We start from the raw sequence: 20263 nt of genomic DNA, 5'->3' as shown, positions 1-20263 counted from the left end.
ATATCATCCAGCTTTTCATTATTTTTTTAGATGTTTGTTTTTACTCTGATGTACCCCCTAAGCTTTTAATGGCTGTACCCCACCCTCCTTATGCCGGCCTATGACTGTCATAAAGATTTGATGGTTCTCTTGAAAGAGACTGTGGTGGTAGGGGTCTCCAGGACCCCAACTGTCCTGGACAGGGAGACCTGCAGGAGAAATTCTCCTCACTTTGGCTTGACTGCGTAAGAAGCCATCGGGGCCTCTCGAGTCTAGAGTCCTAGGGGTCACGAGAGCATTTTGTGGTGGCTGTCAGTCATGTCTTTAATGCGAATTTCCTCAATTCTCCTTCCAAAGGAGTTAAAAAAATAAATTACAATTCTTATTTTTAGTAACACCTCTTACGCTCATTCTGCAGCCTCCTTATCCCAAGCTGAAAAGTGTCACTGCCCCCCTTGGAAGTGAATGAAAGGGTGGGAAGCCAGAGAAGCTGCAGACCAGAGGAGGGAGGGTGACCTGTTTCATATATTTCCAACCCTCTGCAGCTTTCTTAGATATTCCCATCTTAAAAAAAAATGGCAGGAATGCCCTGATGTCCTCCCTTGGGATTGAATGGAAGTGTAGGAATCTAGGGAGGCTGCAGACCAAAGGGGAGAGGATTGAACAATAAAGGAAAGAATATGCACACACACCCCTTAGCACAAAAAAATTCACACACACCCAGCACAACTCCCCCGAACACCTCTTAGTACAAAAAATTGGAACAGATTCGTTATATATGACTGTACCCATCCACCCACAAATGTAGCACTCTCTTTCTCTTTCTACACACACACAACTATGTCTATATAGTTGTGTGTGTGGGGGGGGGAGAGAGAGAGAGAATGAGAGAGAGAGATACACTAACTTTCAGGAGAGACAAGTTCAACAAGCGTATAGAAATCCTCAGGATCAAGATTGCGCAGGAGGCTTGAGAACTTCTAAAAAATTAGCTGCTTGAAGCACAAATTGCATACCATTCCAATGGGGAAAATGTAAGGGGTGGGGAGCTAAGAAACCACTGCATATTAAAGAGATATGAGTAGGAAATATTTATAATTAGTGACTAGGAAGTCACTAATATATGCAGAAAGAAAGTTAAAAAACCTAAAAAAACTTAGGCGTGTGAGGGAAGCTAGAAGCAACGAAAGGGGCTTTTGTATGGCTATGTTAGCAAGAAAAGGAAGAAAAATGGGCCACTTGGAAGCAGAAGGAGATAGGATAACAGAGAGGGCAGAGCTCCTCAGCTCCTTGCTTGGCTTTGGCCTCAAATGGACCTAAGTGGAAAAACAGATCCAGCAGATTGTGGCAACCCAAAGAAAAGCAAGGGAGCACCCTCCTACCAGGAATGAGTGTGAGTTTCCAGGACCATCTGAATTCCATGTGAATTGAAGGAGCCTGCAGATAGTGTCAAGAGAATCAACATTCCTCTGTATTCTTGGGGTGGGATGCAGTAGAGAAGTGGGTTTGCAGGAGGGAGGGAACGCATCCCAGGAGGAAAGTAAGGGAGAAAAGAGGCAACACAGTCCAGAGCAGGAGTGTGGGACAAGGAAGAGACTTAGCATAGCCACTCCCCAGAATCTTCCAGGGTATATCCATTAGGTTAGCGTAGTGCAGATTTAGTCTGGCAAGATTTTGTCTATATGGTGTAAGCAATAAAGAACTGAACTTGGCTGGATTGTTTCCCTGCTGTTCTTGGGCTGGGCCTGACAATTCTGCTAGAGAGCAGAATAGTGCTTCCAGTGTTCATATTGCATCCTACGATTCCAGAGTACCTCTCTCCGTCATCACAAAGCTTCAGAGTCCCACTGAATCCATCCTTCACTTTTTTCTCTTGAAGTTTGCTGTCAAACAAACCCTTCCTGCCATCAATTTACTAATCCCTATGAATACAGAGAGGTTGCCTGGGTAGCCTTGCAGAGCTACGGCTCATGAATAAATAATTTTTGCTTTGTGAGATTCAAAGCATCCTCATCATCCTTTGGAAGCATCTGTAATTACCTCTGAAATGTAATAATCTGTTCGATGGGAAGATCTGTGTTGCCATTCTAATTTATTCTTTCTGTACCCCCCCCCCCCAAATGATTAGATTTTATTTTGGACCTGAAAACAAATTCTTTCTGATCAGATATGACTTGAAAGTTCCCACTTTATTTCAAGAATGTTCCTGGTCATCCTGAATAATGTACTTTCTTTCACCAGTCTTAAGGATCTGGGAGTGAAAATGATTGCTTGTTGCTCCCTCCTTCTCTCTCTCTCATTCTCTGCCCCTTATCTGCCATCCATCCATCCATCCATCCATCCATCCATCCATCCATCCACCCAATCAGTATTAAACTTGCCATGCTATCAGCTGTTCATGCCTTGTAATGGTATGTGGGAATGACCTTGAGGGACGAGGGGAAGAGATGCTGCCTAGGGAACGGTCAGATAAAAGGGGGAGGAGCCCACAGCTGAATAATGGGAAAAGAAAGAAACTAAAAAGGATCCACTGTAATGTATCAGGCTGTTAAAAGTGACGGCGGGAGATCTGTATTTCAGACTCTATTAATGGAGCCTTACAATAAAGCAGAATTAGCTCACTGGTCATGTTTCCTATCTGGTTTACCTGGGAGGGCTGACATGTCTCCTGCCATACCATTTCCAGGAATGTCCATGAGTGGTGGGGATAAAAAAGTCAAGATGGCAGCCATGGCCATGTGATTGAAGCCTTACACCTTTTGTATATGTCGTTCAACCCCCAATTCTCCCTGTGAATGCCCCTGCACTTGCTAGAGGAGCTAAAATGAATTGGAGAGTTTGGGGATTAGCAACCAGGATGTCATGTGACTTATTTGTTTATACCCTTCAAGTTTTATAAACTCAGCAATTTTATTTGGTTAACCCAGACTTACACTTCAGTGTGGTATATGAATTTGGGCATATTTTTTGTCTCTCCATCTCCAATTGATTTTTTTCTCCCTTAATTCTCTAACCTAACCCTAATCTTCTCTAATCCTCTCCTGCCTACTGAACCAAAAACTGGATTTGTTGTATAGTAAACCCATCGTGCACTGCCTTTTATGTATAAGCTTTCATTTGTGTGTGATCCAGGAAGCCTTGTCCTATTCTGTCAGCCTTCCCAAGTAGACCAGAAAGGAAATAGACCAGATAAGCTTATTCTACTTTATTGTAAGGCTATATTAACAGAATCTTGCAAGTTTTAAAGAACAAATCTCCCACTGTCTCCTTTGCCTTCTCTTAGTCTGAGAAGTTAGGGAGGATCCCTTCTGAGCCTCTTTCTCCACCAAGTATGCAGCTGCAGGCTATGCCCTCTCTTATCGGACCGTTCCCTAGGCAGCATCTCTTTGCCTCATTTCTCAAGGTCTTTCTCACATATTCTGAATCCTTCCTTGGCCTATCTTCTAGTCATATTTGATAGTTTAGCATCTTCATCTCATCACAATGTGACCTGTAATTTGCAGAGACCATTCATGTCACTAAAATGGGAAGGGGAAGCAGTAATTCATCTTCTGCATTCTCTCCATCTCTTTCCTCCTAGAAAGCATCCGCTAGGGTGGCCAAGGACATTTCCATCCCATAAACTGGTCTAAACCTTAATTATGATAGATACTGATAATCTACTCCAGCTTTCATCAATCCGCCAGATGTATAGAGTTCAATTTTCAGTATTCCTAGCAATGGCCCTGTTGCCTGAGAATTCTGGGAGTTGAAGTCCACATATCTGGAAGACTCCCTGGCTGTAGAAAGACAAATCCCCCTTCTTCCCCCTTGCATTTCTCCATCACTAGGGCCATCGCTTGGGAATTACTTTTTCTGTTGAGCCATTTTATGCCAGGTTTTTAGTTTTCAGGTGAATTTCAGAAGGTTTTTCTTTTGGAAGATTTTTTTTTTTTTTGGTATGTAGGTTTCAATATTGATTCTTTTCTTATTGCAGAGTCTTGACCATATTACACCCAATATCTCTAGCAATGTCAAGCTTTTCAAAGAAGTAAACTCAGACATTAAACCACCAATCACGGAGGTCAATGGTCAAGCTGAGTTTCCGGGTACATTGTGTTCCCTGTTTGCAGTGCCTCATTTATGAAAAGGCATGCAGAACGCAGCTCTTTGTGCCTGCAAAGGCAGCAGGGGAAACTGGGCAAGTGAACGAACAGATGGATACATGAATGAATTGGCAAAGATCAGGCATGAGTTTAATCCGTAGCATTGGAACAATCCATTATTAAGACTTCTGCTTCTATTGGCTTCAACAAATGACTAGAAATGCTCAGAGAGCCTTGATTTCAGTAACGCCTCCTCAGTGGCTACCTTTTCTATTCATATACAGGACAGGAAGGTCTCCTCCCTTTCTTACCCATCGATTCAAGCTAGGGGATTTTTTTTTTTCTTCACATGGTAGAATTATTGATGAGAATTCTGAAAATGTAATGTTTCCATCTAACAGAACTGAAATCACTTGTGCCACACCATTGGCGAGCAAGCCTTCCTGAGTAAATTATACACAAACTATAAATGGAAGGACTTGTAGTATTTTTATGATCTATAACACTTTGGAAGTTTATTGCTATCCAAAAACAGGGGATCCAATCCTCGAAAGCCAGCAGCGGAAGTCTTTTGAGCTTTGTGAGACTAGCCCAGGTTGATTAGGGGCTGCCACCTTTGTTAGGCTCCATCATGTCATGCTCAATTCCTAATGTCTTCATGGACTCATCAATATAGTTTTCTTGGTTTGCTGCTGCCTTCTTTTGGAATATTTTTTTGCTGTTGTTTTTGCTGATATAAAATGGCGGTCACTATCAGTGTCAACTATTTGAACTATAGAGAGCTGGTCGCAGATTTGGTATCTCCATTTATTTTTTAATTTTTTATCCCACTAAATAACCCATGGTGACAAACATACCTAACACTCCTTCCTCCTCCTATTTTCCCCCCAACAACAGGTTGGGCTGAGAGAGAGGGACTGGCCCAAAGTCACCCAGCCGGCTTTCATGCCTAAGGTGGGACTAGAACTCACCGTCTTCTAGTTTCTAGCCTGGAGACTTCACCACGACACCAAACTGGCTCTCAATTTCACCCTATTCATTTTCTTTTCATTTCACCCTATTCATTCACCCTCTGAAATTGCCTACAATGTTCCCCAATTTCACCCCTGCCTATAGGGCAAAAACATAGAGCAATTAGATCTCCAGTTTAATCGTTTTCAAATTTGGGGAAGGGGGGAAGGGGCTAACATAAAGTTTTAGAGCTTTAATCCTTTATCTATTTCCTGCTAATTTCCCACAATCCTTTGCAAGTGATTATTTCAGATATCTGACAAATTCGATCTGTCCTTCCTTCAGTGGAAGAGATGGGAGTGTGGTAGGGAGAGGCAGAGAGAGAGAGAGAGAGAGAGATATGCTATTTTGCCCTTGACTAGTTTTGGGCCTTCCAAATAAGTCTAAAATAGACTATCTGTATAGTTGGATACAAAATTTTCCACCTGATCTAGTGGATGTTTTGTCAAACTTTCATGGAATAGAAAAATTCTGCAACCGTTCCTCAAGGGCTGGATTTCTCCCTAGAAATGCCACAACTAAAAAGCCCCCCCTTTTTTTTTTTAAAAAAAGGAATTTAGGTAAAGGCACTGATTTAACAATAGTTTGGGATGCAAATAAAGCTTTTATTAGAGGCTATTTTATACAACATAATAGTGAACTTAAAAAGAAGAGTCAAGAGAAAACACAAGCTATTTTGGATGAAATAAAGAGAAAGAAGAAGAATTAAAGAAATTTCCAGAGAAGGTAAGTATTGCTCAACAACTTAAGCTTTTACAATGACAATTATCTATGTTAACAGTAAGAGAAATGGAAATAAAATGAATTATATAAAACAAAAATATTTTGAGTTTGCAAATAAACCAGGGAAGTGGCTAGCATAGAAAAGAAAATGACATTGAAATTACAAGAGGGAAATACGGTATTAATGGACAGTGCGGCCATACAAAAAGCATTTCATCAGTATTATTCCAATTTGTAAAAATGTGACCTCTCTCTAAAGAAAATAGATGAATATCTAAAGAAACAAAATTTACTGAGGATTACAGAGGAACAAAGGCAGATTATGAATGGACCTATAACAATAAGGGAAGTTTCTGCAGCCATAAAAAAGATTAAACTAGGAAAGGTGTCTGGGCCAGATGGATTAATAGGTTCTTATTATAAATGTTTTGAGGATGAACGTTTACAACTTTACAAAACACAATAAACTCTATCCTACAGGGAGAAAAGATGCCAGAGAGTTAGAAAGAGGTCATTATAGCATTAATATCCAAAGAGGGTCAAGATTGGACTTTAACAAGAAACAATAGGCTGATATTATGATTGAATAATGACTACAGTTTGTACACAACAATTCTAGCTGATAGACTGAAAATAATTTTGCAAGAATTTATTCATGAGAATCAGTGTGGGTTTTTACCTAAAAGACAGTTAAAGGACAATGTTAGAAATGTGTTGAACATTTTGGATATTTGGAGCAACATAATGAAAAACAAGTTGCATTGATCTTCTTAGATGCAGAGAAGGCCTTTAACAATTTGAACTGGGCTTTCTTGTTCAAGATTTTAGAAGATATGAATTTTGGAGAGAACTTTATGAAATAGGTAAGATTGATCTACACCCTACAGAAAGCACAAATAATTGTTAATGGAGATCTAACAAAACCCTGTGAGATACAAAAAGGAACAAAACAGACAGGGATGCCCAGTCTCCTCTCCTGTTTATTTTGGTTCTTGAAATATTGAGTAGAGATAAAGGACAAGATAAGAGGATTGTGGGAGTAAAGATTAAAAAAGAAAGGCTTTTGCAGATGACTTGGTGTTGGTTCTGGAAGATCCTTTAAAGGGAATTGAAATATTAATGGGCAAATTAAAAGAACCTGGTGCATTAGCAGGTTTCAAGATTAATAAACAGAAGATCAAGATGTTAACAAAAAATGTGAAAATAGAAGATCAAACAGAACTGATGAATAAAATGGATTTTAAGATTGAGAAGAAGGCAAAATATCTGGGTATCACTTTGACAAATATGAATTGTATGTTATTTCAAAATAACTATGTTAAGACATGGAATAAAGTTAAAAAGGATAAGTTAAGATGGGAGAAATTACAACTGTCATTGCTGGGCAGAATTTTTGGATAAAATTGAATGTCTTGCCTAAAATGATGTTTTTGTTTCACTTGTTTTGACAACTGATGCACCATTTAAACAGTGGCAGAAGGATATATCTAAATGTGTGTGATGGGGAAAAAACCACAAGTTAAATGTAAGGTGTTACAGGATGCAAAGAAAAGAGGAGGATTGGGTTTACCTGACTTGAAATTACAGCTTGCTGTTTGGTTTGGATGAAAGAGTGGGTGTTGCTGAAAAATAGAAGGCTTTTGGAGTTAAAAGGACACAACCTGAAATTTGGGTGGCATGGATATTTGTGGTACAATAATGTCAAGGTTAATGTGAAGTTTAAAAAAATCATTATGTTAGAAGTGCCATACTGGGATTATGGAGTAGATACAAACTCAGGTTGTGCCTGAAAACACGTTTGTGGATTTCAGCACAAGAAGCATTTTATAGATGAGAAATAATTGGCAAACACAAATGGCTAACTTATCACAAGGTACTAGAATTTTGTCAAGGAGAATGTAAAATAAAATCAAGAGAAGAACTGGTGGCAGAAGGATAGAGTTGCCAATCGTTCTCTTATTTACAGTTATCTGAAAGATTTAAAGTAGACAAAAGAAATTATGGTTTTGAACATTGTAAACTGAGTTTGAAACAGAATTGTGTACAAATGATGAACAGTAATTACTAGAATGTATAAACTTTTATTGAAATTTGAAACAGAAGATGAACAAGTGAAAGAATGTATGATAAAGTGGACTAAACATTTTGGTTATAATATACAGATGGAACAATGGGAGAAAGGATTGAAATTTATATTATGGTATAATCTTAAAGAGAATTTTTATAAAATGATGTACTGCTGATATATAGGTAGTCCTCTTTAATGACCATTTGAAGTTACAATGGCACTGAAAAAAGTGACTTATAACTGGTCCTCACACTTACGACTATTGCAACATCCCCACAGTTATGTGATCAAAATTTGGGCACTTGGGAACTGGCATGTGTTTACGACAGTTGGAGAGTCCTGGGATCATGTAATCACCATTTGCAATCTTCCCAGGGGGCTTCTGAAAACAAAGTCAATGGGGGAAGCCAGATTCACTTAACGACCATGTAATTCACTTAACGTCCATGGCAAAAAAGGGTGTAAAATCAGGCATGACTCACATAATGAACACATCACTTAGCAATGGAAGTTCTGGTCCCAGTTGTGGTTGTAAGTCAAGGACTACCTGTATGTCACCAGAGAAATTGTCTAGAATGTATAAAGACACTTTAAATTTATGTGGGAAATGTGAACAACAAGAAGGGACACTTTATCATGTTTGGTGAACATGTAAAAAAGCTAGAAAATTCTGGATTTAAATACATACACTGATTCAGAGGATTTTAAAGATTAATATACGATTGAGACTAGAAGTCTTTTGGGACTGAGGGACAAACAATTGGAAAAAAAGGCATGGAACTTGTTTTTGTATATAATAACTGCAGTGAGATTATTATATGGACAAAAATGGGAAGATTTGGCACTACCCACAATGGAGGAATGGTTGGTGAAGATGATGGAATTTACTGAGATGGCTAAATTGACTTCCTTGCTCAGAGAAAAGACAATATCTATGTTTATTGCTGACTGGAAACCCCTTATGGACTTTTTGTGTGAAACAGAAAAAAATAAAATTATGGTTTATGGTTTTGATGACTAGACAGGATAGATTATAGAAAGAAGAGAGTCATGTTGTAACCTTAGAGTAAGAGGTAAATTTATAATTGTACTTACAACTGCTGTAAAGAAGATCGGACGCGGCTTCTTTGTATCTTTTTTCTTCCTTTTTTCTTTTTCTTTTACTTTTTTCCCTGTCTTTCACTTTTAGCTTCCTCTTTGATTTCTTTCTTCTTCTTTTCTTCTTCTTACTTTATATTAGTTTGTATTCGTTTTCATCTTCCTTTTTTAAAAAAAATCTTTAATAAAATTATATTAAAAAAAAAGAAAAACGAAAAAAGCCCCTTGGGGGGAGGACAAGTTTCCGCAGGCCTTCCCTAAAGATTGAAAGGAAAGCTGGGAAGCCAAGGAGGCTGCAGATGGCTAGAGAGAGGATTCCCTGTTCCAGAACTTTCCATTCTCTGCAGCCTCCTTGGCTGCCCACACTTAAATCTGAAAAAGCCTCCTGGGAGGAGCTCTCTTCTGAAGTCTTCTCTTGGGGTGGAATGGCAGGGGGGAAGCCAGGGAGGCTGCAGACCACTGGAGAGGTTATTATACAACAAAGAACAGGTATTCCTATATGCACTCGCCCTCCTCATCACTGAATAATTTCCAGGAGAACTTCACAGCAATCTTCTTCTCTTTTGAAAGAAACTTCCTTCAAAAGTCAATTCTATCTCATCCAATTGAACAAGAATCAATAGAAAAACAAATGGCAGCAAAATTGGCCTGCTATGCACTATTTCATTCTATAACTCCCATCTTTGCTCTGGCTGTAATATTTTGTTGAGTTGTGGGCCTGGATTTATGGGAGAAGACAGGCTGTGCCAGTAGGAGACCTCTTTCACTTCCAGTTTTACAGGTGACAAAAATCCTATAAACAAGCAAGCTGGAGCTATTGATGCCTGAGTCAGCTCCAGTTTGTGTGGCTTCTGTGCAGCATGCAGAAGCATTTATAAAGGTTTTCATATTTTATGAAGCCTATCAAGCAGGCAGTGGGAAAAAAAATCTTTGAAAAGATAAAATCTCAGGAGGCTCATGGGGCTGAAACATCTTGATCTACAGTAGCTAGAGAGACACAGATTGAAAATAATAGTCCAATGACGGATGCTTAACTGCGTCTTGTGTCCACTGGAGATCTGACTCTTCTTGGATGAGGCTCCTGATTAAATGGATTAATTCAGATTGTGGGCACATTGCCTGCTCACAGAGCATGAAAGATTACAACCAGACTCATGATTTACCTTTGTACAGCCTCCCTCAAAGGATGGAAGATGAGGCCAGGGCTCAAGCAAGGGTGGAGTGGGGTATGAGGCAAAGTATTTTCTTCTCCTGGCACTACTATGAATAGTGGCAAGAAGATGATCCTCTCTTGGAGGGGGTGGGGGTGGGAATCATCCAGTCCTAGGGCAGTTTAAAGGTCAGCAGGTCCATCCATTAGCAGATAAAGCTGGGGGCGCAGTGAAACAACTGGTTAGTCTTCCTTTATATGCAGATGCCCTGATTGCAGTCAAACAACTCATTTAACCTAGTTATTAATTCATGTCTTTTGTGGGCTTGCATAATAAACTGTACCATAAGCCATCAAAATGCAGCCTGAATTAACGCTAGCCAAGTTTAGCAAGTTGTTCAAATGCCAGGTCTTTAACTGGGATAAGCATTTTGTGTTAACCTATCATTGTGCTTCTATTAAAATATGTGTTCTACATGTGCACGTCTTGATAGACAAGTGCAAATATCATGTAAATGAGTGCCCTCTTTTGGGACAGTGTTTTACCTCTTTTTCAGTGCTGTGCAAGAAGTGCCCGAGGTCAGACTGAGGCCATGCCTGGTTGTCTCTGTGTTGCTTTCAGCTGACCCCAGGAGTTATTAAGTTCTGCGAGAAAATGTATCTGTCTTATTGTGTGTTTGTTATCTCTGTGTGTGTGTGCTGCAGGGGATCTGTTTATTGATACATCCCTGGGCATCCTGGCCAGATACAAGGACATGATGAGTTAGAGATGAAGGACAGGTGGTGGAATCCTTCTCTGCAACTCAGGCTGACCTCGGTGTCTCAGTGGCCGCAGAAGAGGGGCCAAAGGAGGTTGGCTGGGGGCCATGTGCTTTCCCCCCTGGATGCATACCCAGATTTTCCCTTGTTTCTTGCACCTTTGCAAGAAGGCTTCTGGGGGGACATTTTCTCTCAGGACATCTTTCAGCGGGTATTTCCATCTCCCTCCAAGCTGACCCTGCCATGAGAAAGCTCTAATATGTATCTGCCCAACTGGATACCCACGATGCCTTGAATGCCACTTGACATCCAGCCTAAAAGGACAGGTGTTTTCTGACTTCCTGGGTCAGGTGCACCCATGGGGGTTTTCAGAACACGTTGTGCATGCCCTCAAACAGTAACTGCTGGAAAGCAACCTGGAGGATCGTCCTCCGAAGTGTTCCCAAGCAAAACGATTTCCAAATGGCAAAACATGCAGTGTGATGTCCGGAATTAAGCTCTGCTCTTGCATCATGCTGTCACCTGCCAATCCATAATGGGCAGAGTTTGTACTGTGGCATTGTAATACAGCTTTATCGCTTGCTTGCACGTGCGTAGTCCTCCCCCTGCCTATGGAAACTTCTTTATGGGAATCATATTTTTTAGCCATCCCGGGCTCCCCTGAGCTAATTCCAGAACTGTGCACTTCTGTTGTGCTAGCTGGAAACCCAGGGTACCTAAACTGGGCCAAAACGGCCTTGGCAATCTCCACTTTTATTCCCAGGGCGCATAAGAATTGCTTTTACATTTCTCTCAGTGATGTTATTTTGTTGACTGCAGCCCATGGAGGAGAGTCTGCTGCTCAGGATATTTTCTGTCACCTTTCTCTTTGCGACCTCCCTGGTTGTCCTTATTTTCTAATCGGAAAAAGCTCCCCTGGCTGGAATAAGTCCGGGGGAAGCAGCAGCAAAACCCCACAGAGAGGACTGTACCATGAAAGGCAAGACATTCGCCGACGCATTCTTTGGTAATCTCGGAACTTAATCATCTCCCCGATTCCACCCAAGGAAATCTTCCAAAATTCCTCCTTCATCTTTGAATGAAATTTGAAAAACCAATTCTCTTTAATCAAACTGATGGGGGGAGGGGGGGACGACACAGGAGACTTTTGTGTGTGTGTGTGGAACATGAACTGAATCCATTTGGATGGTGTCAAACTGGGAGCCTATCGAAGAGGTCAACCTGCCACTCTCCCAAACCCACAAATCATTTAATTCTAACCTCTAGGAATTACAAGAGGAGAGTATTGCAAAATGGGCACTTTTGCTAGATGTCCAGAGAGGGTTTTTGGAAACCAGGGCTTGAAGCTCTTGAGTTTCCAGTTTTTGGATTACGTGCCCGCTTCTGGCAACTGTGGGCTACCCACCGGGCAAGCTGACTTTAGTTCCCTGTTGCCTGGCTCCCGCATATTCTTTTGTGCTCTGTGCCAACTCCCCATCACACGTATGGTGCTGACAAATGTTTATTAATGAATAATTGCATGAAATATTCACAAGCCAGTTATACTGAATATTTTAGTAATATTTTGGCATGAATAATGCATGACATGCAGTGTTCACTATTTATTAAACATTGACTCTCATTATCACTTCTGCAAAGGGAAGGATTGCACCTCCCCAACTTGGCATTCATTCCTGTTTTTCTTAGTGTCTCCCCCATCTACAAACCATCCTCTCCCATCCTTTTGAAGGGCAGTTCTGGAGGGGGTGCTGCCGTAGTTCACAACCAACCAAGAGAAAACCCAGCCAAAATGTTTTGACAGATTGAGAAAGATAAAGCGAAAAGAGGGGAAAGTAAGCAGCTTTTATGGAGGAGATGTTTCTATTTTGTTTTGCATCTAGGGGCTGCAATTCCACTCCCCTTTTCCTTATTTTCCTTCCTTCCTTCCTTCCTTCCTTCCTTCCTTCCTTCCTTCCTTCCTTCCTTCCTTCCTTCCTTCCTTCCTTCCCTCCCTCCCTCCCTTCCTCTACTCTCGGCAGTTTACAGTATTGCAAAAGCCATGGAAATGTAACATGTAATAACCATTTTCACCCTTCATTAAACTTCACATTCCATGCTGATTTCCTCCTCTCTTCCTCCTCCATTAACCCTTGGTTCTCTTTTCAGAGCTCTGCATAAGACTGTCTGGGAAGATGCCATTTGATTCTGGAGATAGGGGGTTCCACAAATGGTGGCTTGTACAGAGAGGCAGCGTGTTCCACCCCCCCTCTTCTGGCCTCACTTGGGGGGAGCCCTCTCAACTATATGAACTGTAGGGGTCATTTCTTGCTGGAGTAGACAGTCCTTCAAGATACCAAGGTGCCAAGCTATAAAGGGCCTTATAAGTCACAGGCAGGGCTTTGAATTACACTCAGGTCTATTGGCAGCCAACGCAGCACTTGTAGTATCCATGTTAGATGGCACCAGTGGCTCATACTCACTCACAGGTAAGTAGTTACAGTTTACATAAAATACACTTCAGGGTGGTCATCAAAGGCAGCTTCACGTAAATGCATTTCAGGAGTCAATGCAAGAAGTGAAGAGGACATGGATAGCCATCATCAGGGCATTGGGCTCCAGGAAGGCAACTAGTGTCCCCAGCAAGTGGGTCTAAATGCCCATCTAACCATGGCCTCCACCTGCCTATCTAGCAGTACTCAAGAGTCAAGGACCAGGAATGATGCTTCTTTACATTTATCACCCACCTCTTGGTCAGCTAGCAAGAAACTAAGGTGATCAGCCTCAGACCTGCCTGGCTACTGTATTGTAAATGGGGAAATATAATGTACTGTGATGGAATGGAATGGAATTATGAAGGCCAGACTCAGGGAGAAAAATGTTTTCTTTCATCTCCTGAGGTGCGAGGGAGAGATAAGAGGATGAGACTGGCACCTCCCTGAGGAATTCACACTGTTGTGGCTGGCATTACTTGGGTGCTGGGGTTTCCGTCTGGGAAGATTGATGTCAGGCCTAGCCCAAGAAACTCCAAGAGACCATGTAAGTTCAGTCCAGCAATGTTTATTAGCTACAACCTCTAGCCGCTGCCAATCTGGCCACTTTGGCACTGAGTTGAGGCAGCTGGGCCAGAAGAGGAAATAGGCCTCTGAGGTCCTCCAAGGGCATGATGATGTCACAGATGGGTGGAACAAAAATGCCTGCTTTTTATGGATTTTTTAGAATTTGGGCTGGGTGTAGTAGAATAAAACTCACTCAATATATCCATCTAACCTAAAATGGGACTGCATAGTTTGTGGCTCAGCCTACTGAAAGCCTACTGAGAATCCAGGGCCACGTTTGTAGCTTTCTACAGCCAGAAAGGATGCATTTCTTTTCCTGTTCTCAACTCTAAAAACAGCTCTCCTGTGACTGTTTCTATACAACTGCTGAAGGACTGAAAGTTCAAACCTAATCTGGCAATTAAGATAAAACTGAAATTTGAATGGAACTCTGTTTACCTTTGGATGAGCCCAAATATTTGGCAGGGTATGTGTGGAAAAAATGCATGAGTAAAACTGGAAATGGAAGAAGGGGGTGATATGGGGAGTTTGTGGCTCAGCCTATTGAAAGAAGAGAGCCAGTTTGGTGTAGAGACTGTGGGTTCTAGTCCTGCCTTAGGCACAAAGCCAGATGGGTGACCTCGAGCCAGCCACTCTCTCTCAGCCCTAGGAAGGAGGCAAGGGCGAACCACTTCCAAAAAACCTTGCCAGCTGCAGGGACTTGTCCAGGCAGTCGCCAGGAGTTAGCACTGACTTAAAGGCTTCCTGCACTTGAAAAAAGTTGTGTGCAAGCCCAAACGAAATGTACAATGCCTATTTAAAGATTAAGGCATCTGTTTTCCTTCTTCTTCTTCTGATGGCCTTGGGTTGCTGTTCCTGGCCTTAAGGATCTCTCAGATACCGAGTACTATCATATCAGCCTGCTTTGTCTATTTGTGTTTAAGTAGAACTGACCGCATTGCATAACCTGGTTCCCTTGCCTCTTCTGCCATTGTCCATCTGGGCTGGGTGGAGAATAGTCTCCATAGTTGGGAAAGGTGATGGGGAGAGGAACTGAAGAAGCCTGTAAATCTTGTTGAAAGCAGATGGAGGTATTTATTTCAGGGAAGGGAAATAGGACTAGTTTGAGCAAGGGTGGGATTTCAAGCCTCCCAGAACAGTGTTTGGGCCAACAAGATTTGTTTTGGTAAACTTCCATTTTGGCATTTTGGGTCTAAATTCTTGTCTTCTCTTCCAAGGCAGTGAAGAGAAACATTGTACAGAGCTTGCCCCAATCAGAAAAGCACTGATAATTTCCCTTTCCAAAATGTCAATTTACATACCCACAGTTCATCTGCCAATTCCACCCTGCTAAAGGAAACAAAATAAAACACCCGCATTTTGTGTTCCTTCACAATGCCTGTATTTTGTTTTTATTTTGGGTTTCCCCGCCAGCTACAATCATAAATTATTTAGTAGTTCTGTGATTCAGATTTTTCTTTTTTACTGATTTAATAAAAAGCAAAGAAACCTAAATCTGTTTTAGACAGGAGTCTCCCCCCCCCCCCCAAAATGTAATGGAAATTCACAGCAGCTAAAACAGGAATTAAAGCAACAATTCAAGTTCCCGAGCTTTGCTTTCAAAGAAACCAGCAGCTGAGAGAACTTTCTGGGATTCTTGAGCAAGGAGAGGTCCCTCACTGCTACTAGAAGATGCTTCCCCCCCCCCTTTGAATTTAATCTTAATTTGATGATAAGTTGCTTCATTTTATTTTGTCTCCAAACTGTGCACGCTTCCTATTAAATGCATAATTCAGGGGTCTCCAGACGTGCAATGCAAGGATCATTACGCTGCAGTCAAATGAGGTGGAAAAAAAATATGAATTGTTGGTTACTTTGCGGGAATGCTGTGAATTGCCAAATACTGCGTACATGGGATCACAATCCCTTTGCTGTGTAAGATCTTGAAGCAACTTCAGGTATCAGGTCAGAGGATGTACAGCAGGTAAGCACACCTTGAAGCCAAAGAGAACATGTAGTTCCCAAAAATCTTGGATTAGCCAGGATAGTCAAACTAGCATTTTCAAGGCATCAGAAGTAGAAAATGACTAAATACACAAGGAGTCTTCACTTCATTATAATTGCATTTAAGCTAAAGTAAATTCATTTTGTGCTCTGGTTCTTCTTTACATTTTCAGCACTTGCTCCTCTCTCCCACTGAAAAATCAAGGGAGTCTCTCAGCTTGAAAATAGTTGTAAACCCTTTGCAGAGAGAAAGACAACGTGAAATAAGGAAGGGAGAATCCGGTATGGGTATATTCCCCCATGCTAAATGTTATTTTAGGGACAGTGCAGATTTAGAAGGGGAGCTGTAGTAGGACTGTGCAACTATTCCATTTGGAAATTCAGTTGGACAATTTGATTGCATTTCTGGATAAAACCTTCAAAGCACAGCAGCGCAGTGAACCAAGACGCAGGTGGTTCAGAAAGACTTGGATGAGACTTGGAAATTCAGCAGACTGATGTGTCGTCTAAGCTCCGTATTGACTCACTTTTCTACAGATCCAAGTCAGACTGCAACATTTCTATCTCAAATGATAAATTTGAATCAGAGCTGACACCAAACTTCACTTTTTTTCCTAGCACATCTAGTGGAAACTGTGAAGGTGGCCACTTGTGCACTGTTCTCCTCCTTCCTATATCATGGAAGCCTACAGAGAGTGCTAGTTAGCCATGGGATCATAACCTTTTGTTGCTTTGTGATAAAGGAGCAGTCACAAATGTGGCTGGGCAGAATCTATGTGTCTATATCTATACCTATACCTATATTTATGTGATTGTGGTGGGTGCAATAGTCTCCTGGGTGACACGGGCTGAGAATCCAGGGCCACGTTTGTAGCTTTCTACAGCCAGAAAGGATGCATTTCTTTTCCTGTTCTCAACTCTAAAAACAGCTCTCCCGTGACTGTTTCTATTCAACTGCTGAAGGACTGAAAGTTCAAACCTAATCTGGCAATTAAGATAAAACTGAAATTCAAATGGACCTCTGTTCACCTTTGGATGAGCCCACCTATTTGGCAGGGAAAGTATGGGGAAAATGCATATGAGTAAAGCTGGAAATGGAAGAAGGGGGTGATATGGGGAGAAGGAGAAATAACCTGATGCCACGCATCATTGCTGGGGAAAAAAACAAAACAGAGTGGAGATGAGGGAAACCTTATGTACCAGATTGTTGTTAGACTGGATTTGCCTTTATGGAAGCCATGCTGAATTTTCTTCAGCAATGCTTATCCTTCTATATAATTAATCATTTTGAATTTACCTCTTCTTTCCAGCAATTTGCTCAGGATACGTGCTACTGATCTATAATTTTGTGGATTACCAAACTGGAGTTGCATTGCTTCCTGGACCCTAGATGCCTTCTGCCTTTTCAGCCAAGAAGCTAAAACCTAGTGCATGGTAATATTTCTCTCCCCCCCCCCCCCCCCCCCCCGTGATTCCAGATACCCCTAGCCTGAAAGTAGCATCCTTGTTTTCTGGCCTCCACCTTCCATCTTTCCCAGGACCACCATGGTACGGCTTGGAAAGTGATAACTTTTCCACCACTCCTTTCTTTCTCACATTTCGGAAGCATTATGTAGGGAAATGGCTTTAAGAAGGAATTCAAGAGCTGATAGATAAACGCCAGCTGAACCCTGGAAGGGAAGAGGGAGAGAGGAAGAGACTTAAGATTCCACCCCCTCCCCGAATCTCTTTGGTAGAATAGGGGAGGGGGATCTGTCAGGTGCTCAAGCTTCTGTTATTATACCTGCAGCAGTAAAGTAGATTTCAGTTCATAGGGTATCTGTTTCCTGACCTCACCTCAAAGGGCTGACAGTTCCCCCAAGAATGAAAACTCATGGAGAGATTCAGGAAGCAGGTACTGATGCTCCATTATGGCAAGGACCCAACCAAATTATTCTCTCTACCCCCACAATAGAGGGTTGAATGGAGAGAAATGCAATGAGAAGAGTTCTTCTCCTCTAAGAGAACAGTTCTTCAAATGGTTGATTTCTCTCAGCAAACTGGGAATTGTCTTGTGGTGCCTTGTCTTTTCCTAGACGAGTCTGAGGATTTTGTTGCAAATCCTGCATTTGCCACTGGGGAATTGGATATGGAAAATATTAATTTTGGGAAGCAGATTGAACTCGACGATCACTTCTCAGTCTGGTTTCCAACTGTTCCCATAGGATTTCTTCCCCTTAACTAGAAGTGCTCTGTATTCCTCTAATTGCTCCAGCCTCACTAGGTTTCTGGAATTACAAGCCAGATCTGAAAGGCCCCCAAAGATGATTGTTGACAGACAGGTTCAGGGTTGTCACAGCATGGGATGAACAAATCTCCTTTAAATGCATGACTGTGGTTTTTATCTCTCTAGTGCAGAAGGAATATGAATTTCCAGCCTCCATCTGCTGGTCTCAGCGGGTGCTAGGTATAAAATTGCATCCATTCCAAAAGCTATTTTGAGTCTCCTCATTCTGGGGGCTTTAATGTTGGAGATGAACTGAAAGGTGGGTGCTTTGAGGATGCCCTATCAGCGGTTTGCAGAGCAGCTGCTCAAAACACCTCTCCTGCCTTTATAGATGGAACCGTGCTGAACATGGGTTTTCAATTAGCTATTGTTTGCTCAAGGTCTTTTCTTGATTGTTGAATTTCCCTTTTTACAAAAACGCAACATGAAATCTTGCGATCCACTTCAATCCACTTAGCTCCTGATCAACTATAATCTCTTCTCCAAATATAATTAATCCAATGTGGCTTAAGAAGGATTAGCTGTGCTTTTCACCCACTTTTGAAGGCATCTAGCTGTTGCTTCACCACACACGTGTTGCTTAGCAGTCAAGAGAGGCAGAAAGCACATTGGCGTTGCTGACCGGGAAAAGGCTCCTCCAGAATGAGAATTGACATTTCTACCGGGTAAGTCAACAGCGACCTTCTCCAACTAAAAACTGGGCTATGAGTACTGAGTTTTTCAAGTTGCTATGCATTTTTAATAGACAGGATCTCTGAAACTGCTAACAGCCTGATAGAAAAATGCAACTAAAACCTAATCCTGATTCAGAAGTTAAACAATCGTAAAATTAGGCTGGAGGAATGTGAGGAACAACTGTAATAGCTCCAAACTGGTAAGGAAATTGTTTAGTAAATGGAGGAGATACAGCAAAGTGCCATTGGTAGACCTAATAAAAATAAGTTGTCATCAAGTCAAGCTCATCTCTGAAAACTTCATGTACTTATCTCTAGGCCACAGTATCCTAGAGATAAGTACATGAAGTTGTACACATCCTCCTAGGCCAGCAGATGGATTGCTATTGCCTTTCTCTGGGATGCATTTTCTACTTCCTCCTCTGAGATTTCCTGGTGTTCTCCTGTCCAAATACTCACCAAGTCTGACCTTGCTTAGCTTTTTCAAATCAGCCCAAGTCAGCCAGGTTTTGCCACCTGTGGGGACAAACTTCCTCAAGGTTTGACTCCTGGACACCTCCATGTAGTTTTCTTGGCAACGATATAGGAATGGTCTGCCCTTCCTTTCTTCTGGGATCTCTTTTTAAACTTCCTGGCCAGGACAGGGTGCCCAGAATTAATCTAAAATATGTAAAGATAAAAAATGTTTCAAGAGATACACCTGTGCGCTCTATCAGGAAGATGACCATAGATCAAGTTATACAACAAGACTTCAGTACCAACTTAATTCTGCTCAAAGAAACATCTATTAAAAGATTGCCTATGAGGAAAGAATACAAAATAGACTTGTTTGATCGGGGTAAAATAATAAGTACTTTTATAAAAGATTGAAAACCCTTGATGGGCTTTTAGCTGAAAATGGTTAAAAAGGACCTGGGTGATTTTTGGTTTTGTCAATTAAAAAGTGTTGAATACGAGGACTTCCAGGGAAGAAATGGCCTGAAGACGGCTGTGCAAAAAGCAGAGGGGATACCCATGGCAGAATGAAGAGTTGGCAAATACACCAGCTCTTCGGTAAATTCTCTCCAGACAAGCGGAATTGTTCTTACTTGTTCATTGCTTTATTGAGGAAAATGATCCATAGCTACATATTTGTGTAGGGCAAAAGTATGTGCTTTCAGTAACAGGTGTGCCCCCCTTGGGCAGCAATAACTACAACTAAAGTTTCCAATAACTGTTCATCAGTCCCACCCATCGGCTTGGAAGGATTTTAGCCCATTCCTCCTCATGGAACAGCTTCAACGCAGGGATGTTGGTGGGCTTCCTTGCATGGACTGCCCACTTCACATCCTTCTGCAATATTTTTAAAGGATTAAGGTCAGGACTTTGACCTGACCATTCCAAAACATTAGCTTTCTTCTGCTTTAACCATTCTTTGATCATACGACGTGTG

This window comes from Python bivittatus, unplaced genomic scaffold, assembly GCF_059951505.1.
Source record: "Python bivittatus isolate LINGU-HERP-01145 unplaced genomic scaffold, Pbiv_v1 ctg000390_np1212, whole genome shotgun sequence".
Classification (NCBI taxonomy): Eukaryota; Metazoa; Chordata; class Lepidosauria; order Squamata; family Pythonidae; genus Python; species Python bivittatus.
This window is presented reverse-complemented; position numbering follows the sequence as displayed.